Raw genomic sequence first — 14,535 nt, 5'->3', positions numbered from 1 at the left:
ATTAATAAATATATGAAAAAATGTTCAACATCTCTAGTAATTAGAGAAATGCAAATTAAAACAACTCTAAGATTTCATCTTACTTCAATTAGAATGGCTATTATCAAGAACAAACAATAACAGATGTTGGCGTGGATGTGGGGGAAAAGGCACACTTTTACATTGCTGGTGGAGTTGGTGCAGCCACTCTGGAAAGCAGTGTGGAGGATCCTCAGAAACCTTGGAATGGACCCACCTTTTAATCCAGTTATCCCACTTCTCGGTTTATATCCAAAGAACTTAAAATCAGCATACTACAGTGATGCAGTCACATCAATGTTTATAGCAGCTCAATTCACAATAGCTAGATTGTGGAACCAACGTAGATGCCCTTCAACAGATGAACAGATAAAGAAACTGGTATATATACATAATGGAATATTATTCAGCCATAAAGAAGAATAAAATTATGGCATTTGCAAATAAATGGATGGAATTGGGGAATATCATGCTAATTGAAATAAGCCAATCCCATAAAACCAAAGGCTGAATGTTTTCCCTGATAAGTGGATGATGATATATAATGGGGGTGGGAGGGGTAAGGAGTGAGAGAAGAATGGAGGAACTTTAGATTATGTAGAAGGAAATGAGAGAGGGTGTATGAAAAATGGTGAAATGAGCAGACATCATTACCCTATGTACATGTATGATTACATGAATGGAATGAATCTACATCGTGTACAACCATGGAAACGAAATGATGTACCCTATTTGTGTACAATGAATCAAAATGCAGTCTGTAAAAAATAAAAAAAAATAAGAAAAAAAGAATTGTGTTCATAAATGAGTCCCACAATATATGATGGTTAAGATTTTCACCAAATATCCATGAATCTAAAAGTTTCTAATTTTGTGTCATTTCCGTCCCATTATGAATAACAAATGCCTGGTAGGCCAACTTTAAGTGGCTAAAGAATTTTTGGGGGGGACAAAACCTGTAATTTATTTATTTATTTTTTAAATTTTGATTCATTGTACACAAATGGGGTACAACTTTCGTTTCTCTGGTTGTACACGAAGTAGAATCACACGGTTTGTGTAATCATACATGTACATAGGGTAATGATGTTTGTCTCATTCTGTTATTTTTCTTTCCTCCCCACCCCTCCCACTCCTCTTTTTCCTCTACACAATCCATCCTTCCTCCATTCTTCCCTTACCTCCTCCTCCCCCATTGTGTATCATCATCCACTTATCAGAGAAAACATTTGGCTTTGGTTTTCTGGTATTAACTTATCTCACTTAGCATGATATTCTCCAATTCCATCCATTTACCTGCAAATGTCATAATTTTGTTCTTCTTTATGGCTGAATAATATTCCATTGTGTATATATACCACAGTTTCTTTATCCATTCATTCATTGAAGGGCACCTAGGTTGGTTCCACAATCTAGTTATTGTGAATTGAGCTGCTATAAACATTGATGTAGCTGTTAATTGATGTATATGCTGATTTTAAGACCTTTGGGTATCGGCCAAGGAGTGGGATGGCTGGGTCAAATGGTGGTTCCTTTCCAAGTTTTCTAAGGAATTTCCATACTACTTTCTGGAATGGTTGTACCAATTTGCAACACTACCAGCAATGTATGAGTGTACCTTTTTCCCCACATCCTTGCCAACACCTATTTTTGCTTGTATTCTTGATAACAGACATTTTAATTGGGTGAGATGAAATCTTAGGGTAGTTTTGATTTGCATTTCTCTTATCACTAGAGATGTTGAACATTTTTTCATGTATCTGTTGATTGCTTGGATGAAATGGGAAGGTTTGTGCTTTGGAGTCAAGCATACCACCTGGGGCCAAGATCCACCTCCTCTGCCTGTGAATGATGAGTCTGGAAATAAATGTCTTCATCTTAATCATCCTAATATCTTATGCAGAATGGGTACAATGTTTGGTGCCAGGTGTTCAAAAATGAAGAACATAGACTCAGTCCATATACTGAAAGGTTACAATATGGTGAGTAAGATGATCAGTAAACCAGTCAGTACAAGGACAGTGACTGCCATGAAGCAAATATTCTCTAATATGGGGCAGGGATCCCTGTAGACCAGCCACTGAGAGTGTTCTCAAACTCAATGGAATCACCCTGGGAGCTTTAAAACACACCACTGTCCAGGCCACAACACCAGACTAACTGAGGTTAGAACACAGGCTGCAGGGAATTTTAAACACAGAGGTGATTCCAAGACACAACCAAGTTAGAGAGTGGTAGTGCCAGGTCAGAGACTATCTGTCCTATTTATTTATTGTTTGTTTTTTTGTTCTATTTATTATACATGAAAGCAGAATGCATTTTTATTCATATCCTTCTCCTTTCCCCCTCCCCTCCCCTTGTTTTCATCCACATAATTTAAAGTTCCTCCATTCTTCCCTTACCCTCCTGACCACCCCCCATTATGTATCAATGTCCACTCATCAGAGAAAACATTTGGTCTTTGGGTTTTCGGATGGAATATTACTCAACCATAAAGAAGAATACCTGTCCTATTAGCTGATAGTATCTGAATTAGTAAAGTTCAAGAAAGGTGTTATTTTTTGTAACACATTCGTTCTGTGAGAAAAAAAAAATGTTTTTCTGATACCTAAACATAGAGCAGGTCTCAGAAAAGCCAGGAACCTAAGTCTTGATTTCATCTGGCCTGGGCATGTCACCAGCTATGAGGGGACCATGAGTCATGATTTCATGATTTCCACGCCAAGAAGGTCCTCCACATACACATGCTCACACACACACACACACACACACACACACACATATTTGAAGGTCTGCAAGGGTCACCAAGACTCTTCACTGGGCTTGCTTTTGTTCTCAGGAAAACCCAGGTGACTCATTCTGGTCATATTTGATTTATTCTCATCAAACCATGAAATCCAAAATCACCTTTACAGGAAATGTCAACTCCGCTAATAACTTCCTAGGAGTTTTATTTCTCATCTGATTTTCCTCATAGTTTCACAATTCATCCATTGTGTTATGGGATGAATTGTGTTCCTCAAAATTAATATGTTGAGGTCCTAAACCACTACTATCACCTTGGACTATGATGCCCTTAAAAAGTTAACTAAGTTAACAACGAGATCATTAGAGTGAGCACTAATCCATACTGACTGGTGTTCTCATAAGAAGAATAAATCAGGACACACACATACACACACATAGGGAAGACCATGTAAAGACATAGCAGTCTCCTCGAAGTCAGGAGAGAGGCCTCAGGAGAAACCAACCCTACTGCATGTTGATCTAGGACTGCCAGCTTTCAGAATTGTGAGAAATTAGATTTCTGTTGTTTAACATGCTCACTCTATGGTATTTGTTACAGCAGCCCTAACAAACTAGTACATATTTCTTTTAAGATTTTTTTTTTAACATTTTCTTTTTGTTTACAAGAAATAGCAAAAATTTGAACTCATAGACACGTACTTCTTCCTACTTTAGAGTGCATGATTTCTGGAACATGCTTTCCTAAATTGAAATCAGATGTTTCTTTTTTTTTTTCTTTTCCAGAACCTATACCATATGTATTATTGCATTTTCCAATTTCAAATACTTACTTCCATGTGATGTCAATTAGAAATGAAAATACAGACTTTCTGTATATCACCATCCCCACATTGAACTATTCAGTACTCAGTTTGGGACATGTTTACCCCTGGGGCACTGTGTGATTGCTTACAAATTATTTTATATATGTCATTCATCTAATTACAATTTATCTGCCTTGTTTTGTCCACATGGTTGCTAACTGAAAAAAAAGTACAGACTTAGGTTCCCTTTAGGAGTTTTTACTGTATAATATTATACTGGAATGTAATGCAGATTTCCTAATGAAAATCATATCATTTTATCAAAAGTTAAAAATTATTTCCCAATACCTGGATTCAGTTCCATAATAAAGAAATAAATACATAGACAAATTAAAAAGTTTCCCTATAGTTGTTCATAGACACTTAAACTAAAAATAAGTTTTTTTAAAAAAAGAAACTTATTACAATCCCATTTGAAAAGCAATATGTATCGTAAGTAGAAAAAATATTTGAAAAGCCATATACACTTGTAGTACATTTTATTGATTACTTTTTGCTGAAATTCATCCCTGCCTCACATTCCTAACAACTATCTTAATTTCCAAAAAACAGAGTGATAAAACATAGAGAAAACATCAATGTAGGAATTTTAATAATTTCCAAGAACAGAAGTATGTGATTTTCTAGATTGATAGAGACAGTAAACCCAAAATTATTAATTAAAATAGTTCCATATCAACTCAAGTCCTTTAAAATATTTAAAACAGTGAATACAACATAAGATACCATAAGCTTTCTGAAAAAATCTATAATGGCATCAATGATATCAACAGATCAAAAGAAAGGGATAGGAATTAGACTTTAGCTTTGTCTTTTCCCCACAGCAATACTGGAAGAGAGATTGGGAAAAAACAATACTTTCAAAATTCTGAAGGAAAATTATTTTCAACCCTAAATTCTATTCCCAGCCAAACTATCAATTTGAGTGAGAAATTAGAGCATCTTTTCAGACACTTTCTTAAAAAGGTAATGGAGATGTGTTCCACAACACATCTTTTATGACCAATTTTTATTGGTCATAAAAATATATGTGACTTAGAAAACATGGGATCTGAGGCCAGAGTGTGGCTAAACAACTGTCATTAAGTATGGTAGGTGGGGATGGTGACTGCTCTGTACCATGAATGAAGATCAAGTAATTCAGATGGAGTACTCCAAATATTTGAGATTGAAGAATATTCAGGACTCTTCATTGTTTGCCAACTTGCAGGCTGAAAACATGACATGATGGAAGTTAATGGAACCACCTGTTCTATTAAACAAGTTCACAAAGATGACAGCACTTGGCTGGGTCCAAAGAGAAAGACAAAAGTATGTTCCTCATCTGAGTAGTTACACAGACACCTGATACATTCTGTTGGCAAGAGCTTTCTCTTTCTTACAGACAGCAATGAAGAGGAAAACTCAAATCTATTAGGACAAGACAACATTGTTTACATATACAGATGATCTTTGGCTTACAATGGAATCATATCACATGTGGTGCCTTGGGCAGTAGGTGGTGGACACTGCCTCACCTCACTTCTGACTTGAAGGGCTTGGGGGTTCTTGATGCCTCTGAGAAGTCCTTGATCACTGTTATCCTTCAACTGCAGCCAAAGAGACCACAGCATGAAGGCAAGTACTAGAATTTGTAGGGCACCAGAAGATCCAAGATGGTGACTCAGAGGAATTCACAGTGTCACAGCAGCTCTCCATGAGTGAATTAAATTAGCAGTTCTGCAAAGGCAAACTGAGAGGCATTGGAGGTTGACATTAGCATTTACATTACACTGAGTCTATGTGTTGAAGTTAAGATACACCAATAGCAAAGGACCTCCTCATAAAAGCAGAAGAGGATTCCATCCCAACAGGTGCACAAGTCTCAGGCCTCTGAAAACATGAGGAAACAGGCAAAAAAGTCTACCCTCAAATTTACAGTGCCCCAACAAAGGAACCCACAGACATTAAAGAGAAGGAAATTCTAGGGGAAGACTCCAAAAAATTATGAAAATGATTGAGTTAAAAAATCTAAGAAAAAAGAAAAATTTAAGAGAAAAAATATAGGAGGTGAATGAAAAATTTCTATAGTCAGAGATTCTAAAAAAAAAAGGAGTCACATCAATATAAAACCACTAGAAGTTGTAAGTCAAAAATTCATTAAATTCACTCAATGAATACACCTATCCTTCCAAACATCAGAGCTTAACCTAGACTACCTTAAATATGCTCAGAACACTTCCATTAACCTATAGTTGGGCAAAATCATCTAACACACAGCTTATTTTATAATGAATCATTTAACATCTCACAGGATTATTGAATACTGTATTTTAAGTTAAGAACAGAATGGTTGTATGGGTATGCTTTTGCACCAACATAAAGTTGAAAAAAAAAATCTGTTAAGTCGAACCATTATAAGTTGGGATCATCTATAAATGGTACATCTCTGAAAGTATGCACAAGATGTTGGGTGCCCTTGGGGCATGATTGTGGCACCAGAAATATAATCTCCACATATTTGTTACTTTAGACTTGTTTTCCTGAGTAGTATACTATAGCATAAAAAAGAATAAAATAAATTTCATCCTATAAAATAGTAAGAAAAATAAATGAGAGAGAACTTGAACACCCAGAACAAAAGGCAAAGTAGCCAACATATATCCCTGAGGAGGTTGATGGTTCATTGTCCTACAGTGCAATGGGGATAGAGTCTCAAGACTCGAGTCCCCAGGGTGGGGTTGTGAGGAGAGAAGTTTTAGCTGTAAGAAAGAATTCTTTTCAAAAGTAATAGGAAACTTAAACAATGAAATCATGTAGAGTAAAATACAGCAAAAGCAGTCAAGCAAATGACAAAGAGGTGAAAAAAGAGAGAGAAATGTTAAGGAAATTACAGGGCCGACATTTAAAAGGAACGCACACTTGGCCATCTGCTAAGGGGCAAAGGAGTTGGGGATGGTAGATAACTGCCACCAAGTTAAGAGCTGAAGTTGACCAACCTTAATAGATTCCAGAACTCCAGAATAGTCATATCAGATAGATTCTGCCACTGCATTTGCTGTGGCAAGGCAGATTCCTCGTGCTTCCCCATTGCCACCTTCCCAAATATCTTCCTCTTGCTTTATTTCCTCATTTCTTATAGTTTTATTTTTAATTTTCAAGAACATACTTTTATTGGGTAAAAAAAAATACCTTTAGCATCCTGTTTTGTTTGAATAGATCCAGTATCGTGCATGCATGGTTGCCTGTGTATGTGTGTGTGTTGTGTTGAGGAGTGAATTTCAGGGCAAGGGCATACTAGGCAAGTGCTCTCCCACTGAGCTACACCCTGGACCCAGATCTAACATTTTATCTGGTTTTTAGGGAAAGACTAATGGTAAAGGTTTGATTGTTTCTCTTTAACTGGTCAACTGGTGAGGTTTCACCATACAAAAATCCTGCCTAGGGAACAAAAATCTCATCACCAGACTTCTAAAAGCTAAGTGAGAAAAGGTGGTTGGGGTCTTATCATGTAACACTCAGTTTAGACACTGATAAAGATAAATTATCCCAATCTGGTCTGGGACAGAACTGTTTAGATGATGCAAATCACAACTTCTTTCTGGAAGAAGTTATGGTTCCTGATCAAATGTTTAAGTAATTAACCAATAAAGTTTAATGGTATTGAGATCTCTGTTAGGACACTAGCTTCTAAACTCTCCAGCTTTTAGGATTGTTAATGATCTCTAACCAGACATTCTTTACTTCCCAGTCAGGCTGAGAGTAATGTATAAGTTTATTTTGTCTCTAAAATGTTCGTACTACTAAATTAGATTAAGTTTGGCCTTATCCTTGTCTCCCTACTTGGGTGATAAAAATGTGGCCCAAAGTGGCCTCTGTACATAGTGAACTGTATTATAGCCTGAGATATAAAGAAATTGTAACTTAATCTAGGAATGTACCCTTATAACTAAGCAACTGAGGTTTAGCCAATCATAATGGCTAAACCCTCAGCCAAACTCAGGCTGAAAGTTACCAAATTATGCCCAAATAAAATAAATGTTGAACTATGTCAGATAATCTGTGTCACTGCCTGTTTTCTGACCATAAATATAGCTCAGTAGTTGGAGTAGGTACATTCTGTATCATCTCTAGTCTGGAATGCTACCTGGTTCAAGAACTAAGAACATTATTTATCTATTGATCAATTTATTTATTTAGTTTTTTGAATGAACTTTGTTATATTTAGCTGGTCTCAGGTATTTTGTTTAGTTGTAACACCACTAAAATTTACTATTTATATAATCTGTTTCTGGTCTTTTCCCTTAAATGAGTTTGAAATAAAAGTATGGCCCATGTTTTTCACTAAATAATATGAATATTTTTAAACCATGCCATCAGTTAATTTCCATGTTTTGAGTATAATACAACTGTGCCTACAGCCCTAGACCAGTAACTTCATCTTTAAACTCTTCAGAGAAGCTGGGACCCATGGTGGGCATCTGTAGTCACAGCCAGATGCTGTGAGGCTGAGGCAGGAGGATCTCTTGTGTCCAGGAGTTCAAGGCTAGCTTGGGCCACATAGTGAGACCCCCTCCCGCATCTCAGAACAGAGAACCAAAAACTCTTCAGAGAAAAAAATACCTCCAAAATCCATTCCAATCAAGAGAGAGAGAGAAAGAGAGAGAGATGTGGAGTTGGTGAGGTGGGGGCATAGAAGCCTTTCTTATTTATAGCCATCCACCCCTTCATCCCTCTTCTAGGACACCTGAGACTGCTAGTTTTCCTGCCTCTTGGGTGGCACACTGCCATCTCAGGCTTGCCTGTCTCAGGGCTACGAAGCCAGTTCCCTCTTCTCTCTTGACCCCCAGCTTCCTTAACTGCTCCCTTATTCCTTCCCATTTTGACTGTCCTCTTGTACTTCTGCCTCTTTTCTATGGCTTAATAGAAGTTGGGAAGCAGAATTGATGCCAGATGACCCTGAAACATCTTGTGCTTATTTATAATGTTTACCTACTCCCAGAAAAAGCCTGATAAATCCTGGGGAAACAGCCTCAATGTAAAAATTTTAAAAATTTAAATCACAGGGATCTTTCCTTTCAGTGTGTTCCACATGCTTTCCTGTGTATCTGAAGGTCATTGCAATTTATAGTCAGTATTCAATCCAAATTGGTACACTTAATAAACTCACCTGAATTTTTCTCTCCTTTCCAAACTGATTCAAATGCATCCATTCAGATGCCACCTATTCAGATTTTCCAATCTTCTTACATGGATCAGCTCCTTGGAAATCTAAGCAGAAATTTGTATTTCCCTGCCCTTCTTCTCTAAGTATTGTTTCCTTTTTATCTGCCCATTAGCATAACCCTACAATAGCACTTTTTCATTTAGATGTTAGTGAGGAAAGGTTGATGGAAAACTAGCTACACACATCTGAGACCAAAGATTTTGAAACTCTCAAGCAAATATTTATCTCAGGAATGTTTCTTGCTGTCCATAATAAGGCAGCTTAAATATTTCACATTCCCAAAGAAAAACAAAGAGATAAAGTAACAGGTAGGGCACTTGTTCTCTCAAAGAGTGTTAGATTATCTTCTCCAAGTTAGAAACAACAAAAAGGGACCCAGGAAGTCTCAGTCACACAGGTGGTGTCATTCACACAAGGTGTTTTAACAGGTCATCTTAGTCAGATACTCAGTTTGTAACAGTCATGTGGGTTCATTACAATCCACAGTGATGTGGATTGTTTCTGTTCTACAGGTCTCATAGATTGTTTCCATTTCATAGGTCATTATAGTCCCACCAATCCTCGAAGTCCCACTTGTAGTCACAGTCACATGGATCATTACAGTTGCACAGGTATTTTTTGCCACATGGAGTATTTCAGTCACATTCATCACGGTCACATGGTCACATAAGTCATTTAAGTTGTACAGTTGTATAGATCATTTCAGTCACACCGGTTGTTACAGTTGAACAACCTGATTCAGTCATACAGGACACTTCAGTTCAATAGGTAGTCGCTGTTACATAAGCCATTTCAGTCACACAGATTGTTACAGTCTAACAGGTCATTTCAGCCACACTGATTGTTACAGGTGCCCAGGTAGTTTTAGTCGTATAGGTAGATTCAGTCAAAAAAGTCATTTCAGTCACACAGGTCGGCAGAATTGCACAGGTTGCTCACTCTCACAGGTAGTTCTAGTCCTATAGTTCATTTCACTCTCAAAGGCAGTTATAGTTGCACAGGTCATTTCCGTTTTATGGGTCCTTACAATCCCACAGATCATTTGAGTCATACAGACCATTACATGGGTACTCTCAGTCATACGGGTCATTGCATTTGCATAGTGCATTTCAGTTATGCAGGTAAGTATAGTCACGCAAGTGTCAGTTTCACAGGTAGTTTCAGTCACTGATATAGAACTACTAGCCATCAGTGTCCGTACTCCCTCAGAACGAAATGATTGCTATATTGGCTAACCAGAAATAGTGGCCTTGTCTTTACAAGCTCCATTTCTTTTTGTGTATCCATCACATTAAACTTAATGTGAGTGTTTTGGGAGCCCTAATGTTTTTCCAGTGTTTCATCCCATTTCTTAAATGTTTTCACTCTGGCCAAACCCCAAATGTATATTTGCCAAACTCCTTCCTCTTCAATCTGTCTATGTTTCAAAGAAAATTTGAGCCATCTGTTTCTGTTTCATTGGCTTCACTATTCAAAATTCTCTTTGATAGAAACTAAGTGCAAGAAGTCTTTTAAATCTCTGCATAAGCCTTCCACACCCTTCTCTGAAACACCTCACAAAGAAAGGGTCGGCAGAATCGAGATCTTTTTAGAACATCTCGTTTTGACTAAGTGCCATTCCAATTTCCACTGGGATCACACACCTGCTCCCAGTGAATGTTGAATGGCACAAGAGTCCAGGAGGGCCAGGATCCTCACGGCATGAACGCATCACTGACCCAAATAACCCGACTCTCTCTCCATTCTTAACCTATTCTGTTTACTCACGGGGTTTATTGCAGGATAGTACAGACAGAATTTCTTTTTTTGTATACTTTTCTGTGTTTTAACAAATACTATAAAACAGAAGCCATTTATATTCATATATTAAAAATAAAAGTCAGAAGATAATGATACTGTGATTCTCATCTTAAGCAAAATAAGAATCATAATAGGAAACAGTTTGTTTCATAGTAACTTAAAAATAATTATGGAGAATAGAAAGAACCTGGGACCAATATATTGTTGTATTCTGAATTCTTTTCATTCAACATTGCATCATGAGCAATTTTACTAAGCCTTATCTTCAAAAACATGATTTTATGGCTGTATAGCATTTAATGGCACAATTATCCTTTAATCTCTTTCCAATTTTTTATCTTTATAAATCATGCTCAGGAAAATCCTTGCCCATATAACCTCCATAGAATAGATTCTTAGAACTAGGATTCACAGGTGAAAAAGAATAAACATTGCCAAATTTCTCTTTATTGTGTGTTTTAAGGCCTTTAAAATATAGATTATATAACTTAGCAATTCTCCTAGAAGTCAAGGAGTATTTTAGTTCTTATAGATTTTTCTACTACGAAATATAGTGATTCTTACTGTATTAATTTTAAAGCACTTTATTTTACTCAATGATGGAGAATAAAATAACCAAAGATTAATTTTCTGATCCTCTCTAGCATACTTGAAGAAAAAAAATAAAAGAGAAATATGCCACATAATATTTCAGTTAATACTGAACCACCTATACAACGGTGGCTATACCACACTGTCCAGGTGTGTAGTGGGCTATACCATCTATGTTTGTTTTAGTACACTCAATAATATTTGCAAAACAAGGAAGTTGCCTAAGGACACATTTGTCAGAATGTATCCCTATCGTTAAATGACACTTTACTATAATGATTTCTGTTTAAAAATACTGGTAATCTTCAATGATGATATTAATCATAACAATTAGCCAAAATAATTAAATTATGTAAAGAAAAAATTTTAATATCTTTATCTAATAATGCATTTCAAGGTGGAGCTATAAACAAGATGCTGGGAATGATAGATGTATGATTCCCAAGGACCTGTGAGAGAGAAAAAAATTGATAACTACATCAATGGAAATGACACAGAAGAAAAGTAATAATCTGTAAGTCAATATGATGGAATGAGATTCAAAAAGCAAATAATAATAATATCACAATTGTTTATAAAATGCATATTTGATGAGAGGATATAGGAAAATAATGATGGAAAATGACAAAGCAATGAGAGACCAAAGGACAAGATTTAACAAGAGGCAGAATGTGAGCAATCATGTGCGGACAATTTTGAGCAAACAATTCAAACTTTGATGACATATATCATTGAAATCTGGAGGGTGACCAGATAACCAAAAATTTTAATGATCAAAGAATCAGGGCAAAAGTTCATATGCAATAGAAAACCAAGACAATCATTTTTCTGAAACCAAACAATAAACACAAAGAATAATGTTATTAATTATAGAACAAGCCTATACACCCTAGCTAAATGATAGCAAAAGGAGTAAGAGAAATAATTGAAGCTATTGAGGTAGCACTAGATTTTAAATAAAAAAAGAGCAGATTCTGGCCTCAAACTGTTTCCTTCTTAGAATGTAAGTTAACTTTTCTGAATTTAATTTTTAAGTGTGTAATATGGAATGGATAAAATCTATACCACTTGCAACTCAGTTTCTGTTACGATGAAGATATCTATAAGTTGTAAAATGCCATATCAATATGAGTTGTCCCTCAGCTGAAGAGCAGGGAGATCTATAGGGGGTTATCAGCACTGAAAAATCGTCAATGACACCCAGAGCACAGAATAGCCTTCCCCAGTTTTTGTACTCTGTTAACCCAGATGTGAATGTCAAGGTTCCTTTGAGTTTTTCCAAATAATTCCTTTGTCCAAGAGCATCAGGAAACCATGTCATCTTTATTGACGATGCTTGTTGTGAAGATGAAGATGAGCCACACGCTCCATATCAAGCTGTCTAACAAATCCACCTGTGGCATTTCTGTCCTTGTTATGTTTAGCTATGAGGTGTCCCCCAAGAGCTCTCAATGTGAACACATTCAGAGGTGAAGTGATTGGGTTATGAAAGCCTTAACCTAGTCAGTGTGTTAATCCACTGTTAGGGATTAACTGGGTGGTAACTGTAGGTAGGTAGGCTGTGACTGGAGGAGGTGGGTCACTGGGGTTGTGCCTTTGGGGTATATATTTTGTCCCTGGTGAGGAATGTACTCTCTGCTTCCTGATTATCATGTCCTGAACTGCTTTTCTCTGGCTCGCCCTTTCACCACATGTTCTGCTCAGAGTTACAGAAACTACCAGTTATGAATTGAGACCTTTGAAATCAATAGCCCCAAATAAACTTTGACTCCTCTAACTGTTCTGGTCAGGTTTTGGTCATAGCAGCAAAAAAAGCCAACTAAAAGAGTCCCATAATACCATCTCACTCTTCACAGCTGAACTTTCCCTCTTCATTCTTCAACACCCATCCTCACTGTTTCTTTTCTCTCTTCTCTTCCTCTTTTCTCTGTACCACATGGAACAATCTGCTTTCTCAATTACTACCACTGGGATTACAAACAGAATTCCTTCAAGATGCCCAGGGACACCATGCCCTTCCGATTAATAGAATCCATTCTCTTTGGAAAGCATTTGGCACCTTGGAGCAAAAACTAATAGCCAATAAAAAATAAATTAAAAAAAAAAACTTATACACAAAAAAAGGGACTAGGAAAAAATTTGACTAGTTTATTAGAACATTATGCAAATCATCTGTTCATTAAACAAACAATTTTTGGTATCCAAAAAAGGAATGAAATGAGCTAAGAAACACACACAAAAGCATCAGAGGGAGGGTGCAATAGATGCTCACAGGGGGATACTTGGCCACTTGAAACACAGATCCCTGAGTCTATGAACTTCAAAAAAGTTCTCCTATAAATACAAAATCTTGTGGAGAAGAAAGATTACAGGGGTGAAAACAAAATGAAAGATACATATGTGAAATAATGAAACTTCTCAAGACAAAATTAAAAGAGGTATCAGAAATTGGTACCCAACTATTTGTTAAAGAAGGGTGGAATTACTGAGAGCCACCAGTTAAAAGTAAGAAGACATCATTATAGACTGAAATCATCCAGGAAGCTTCATGGAAAAAGTAGCTCTTGGGCTGGGGATATAGCTCAGTTGGTAGAGTGTTTGCCTCGCAAGCACAAGGCCCTGGGTTCAATCCCCAGCACCTCAAAAAAAAAAAAAAAAAGTAGCTCTCCATCATACATGAAGAACCCATGGATGAAAATCAGTCAGGAAGCATGGTTTGAAAAGAGAAGCCCAGGCCTAGGAAAGAGGGATAAGAGGGTTCAGGTACAGACTTCATTTGTGGAGGTGGAAGAACGAGGACTAAAGCCCTACTGGGAAAACATTGAATGTCAGGATAATAACTACCCAGCAGGAACTCAATGACATGATGGCAGTGGGCCAAAGGAAGCTTAGTCTGGCAGAGGAATGCAGGGTGGATTGGAGCAGTGACCTGTAGGAAGGTAGGAATTAAGAGTCAAGAGAATTGTAATGCTTGGAATGATAAGGCCACTGATCCAACCAAGTGATGGCAAAGGAAGTAGAAAAGTTAGGATACAAATCTGCAAGATTTGGCAATTGATTCAATGTGAAGTTGGGAAGATAAGAAAGGTAAAGAACGAGTCAGTGACTATCCAGCAGTGAAAAAGAAATATAACAATTAGGAATGTGAAGAGAGAACTCTCAGAATGTGAGAAAATCTTTGCTAGCTACTTTTCTGACAGAGATATAATATCTAGAATACATAAAGAGCTCAAAAAACTTCACACCAACAAATCAGATAACCCTATTAATAAATGGGCAAATGAATTAAATAGATGCTTCTCAAAAGAA

The 14,535-nt window shown here is 36.8% G+C and overlaps 1 non-coding gene across 1 annotated transcript; it reads left to right on the top strand.

The window, feature by feature from the left end:
* The first annotated feature begins 13,796 nt into the window (after positions 1–13,796).
* Positions 13,797–13,870, top strand: Trnaa-cgc (transfer RNA alanine (anticodon CGC)). Its single transcript has one exon. It is a non-coding gene; the product is annotated as a tRNA-Ala (tRNA).
* The last annotated feature ends 665 nt before the right edge of the window (positions 13,871–14,535 follow it).

Source organism: Sciurus carolinensis, chromosome 7, assembly GCF_902686445.1.
Source record: "Sciurus carolinensis chromosome 7, mSciCar1.2, whole genome shotgun sequence".
Lineage (NCBI taxonomy): Eukaryota > Metazoa > Chordata > Mammalia > Rodentia > Sciuridae > Sciurus > Sciurus carolinensis.
This window is presented reverse-complemented; position numbering and strand designations above follow the sequence as displayed.